Raw genomic sequence first — 1,511 nt, 5'->3', positions numbered from 1 at the left:
GCTTATTCTACTGGACTACCTCCCCAGCCCCTTCATCTAGAGATTCTAACAAGAAAACATAAATGAAACATGCATGGCCTTTGAATTAACAAACAAATGGTAATCCATTGTTCAGTAAGAAAGAAGATATGGGAAGGTGAGATGGTGTACACTTGTAATTCCAGCTGCTTGGGAGGTAGAGGCAGATCATTTGAAAGTCTGAGACCGAACAGAGCAAGACACTATCAAAATTAAATAAATAAATAGAAAGAAGGAAAAAAAATGGCAGTGTATATCCCTTTCTCATCCAACCTTTGAATCTGATTGTTTTTGTTTTTTGAGACAGGGTCTCATTGTGTAGTTCAGGCTGGCCTTAAATTCATAGTGATCCTCCTGCCTCAGCACCACCACACCTGGCCTGAATCTGGTTATGTTTTGCAGGTGTGTATGTGTGATGTGGATATTTAGGGTCTTTGTTTCACTGGTTAGGATGTATGAGTTAGGAGGAAAAAGAGTTGAAGAATAATTGCTACTCTAGCAGAACAAAAGAAATGACACTTAAATAGCTCATTTCTCTGATCCCCCCTACTGAGCACAAATAAGACATAATCAGGGATGTGGATTCAGAGAGATTCAGAGAGACAGTTGCTTCAATCAGACAAAGCATTTGTTCAACATTATTCACTGTGTAAAACCTGCTATACCCAGATTAAGAGCATTGATTTTTGTTTTTCTATTTTGAGACATGGATATAGCTGTATTAAATAGGAACCCTAGTGTATTCATTTGACAATACTGGGATTTTACCTAGATTAAAAGAGAAAAAAAAAAAGTGGTAAGTGTGAAATAGAGAACAAGCTTACAAAATAGCACATAGATTAAGTGATGGTTTCTGGGCCATCATCTATAGTGACCTCTCAGTAGCATTTGATGTTGTCCTCTTGTACCTGATCTCCACTTGGCCTTTAGGAAGTGACTCCCTTGATTCTCTGTTTATCTCCCTCTTACTGTTTCTCCTTTTCATTGAAAGAGTACTCAGAGCAATCGTTGGATCCTTCTGTCTCCATTTATTTCCTGGGTGATGTTTATTTTATTTTCTTTCTCTCTCTCTCTCTCTTTTTTTTTTTTTTTTTTTTTTTTTTGTCTTTTTGAGGCAGGGTCTTGCTATGCAGTTCAGACTGTCCTTGAGCTGACTTTGTAGCCAGGTTGGTCTTGAACTTGCAATGATCCTCCTGCCTCAGGCTCCTGAGTGCTGAGATTATGGGTGTGTGCCACCATGCCCATCCCTGGGTGGTGGTTTTCAACTGTTTAAACCCCATATATAACCTGATGATTCTTGAGTTTTTCATACTGGCTTCGATGTCTTCCCCAGAAGTTAACTCATTTTTTCCCCTCTGTGCTGGGAATCTGTCACTGTGATACTTCCTAGCCCAGGTCACTGCTTTGATCATTACTTTATCCTTATCTCCTAGAACAGTACTTAGAACATGGGAGTTGAATTAATACATTTATTCAGGTTTTTTTTTTTTTTT

Source organism: Octodon degus, unplaced genomic scaffold (genome assembly GCF_000260255.1).
Source record: "Octodon degus isolate 3935 unplaced genomic scaffold, OctDeg1.0 scaffold00058, whole genome shotgun sequence".
In the NCBI taxonomy this organism is placed as follows: domain Eukaryota; kingdom Metazoa; phylum Chordata; class Mammalia; order Rodentia; family Octodontidae; genus Octodon; species Octodon degus.
This window is presented reverse-complemented; position numbering follows the sequence as displayed.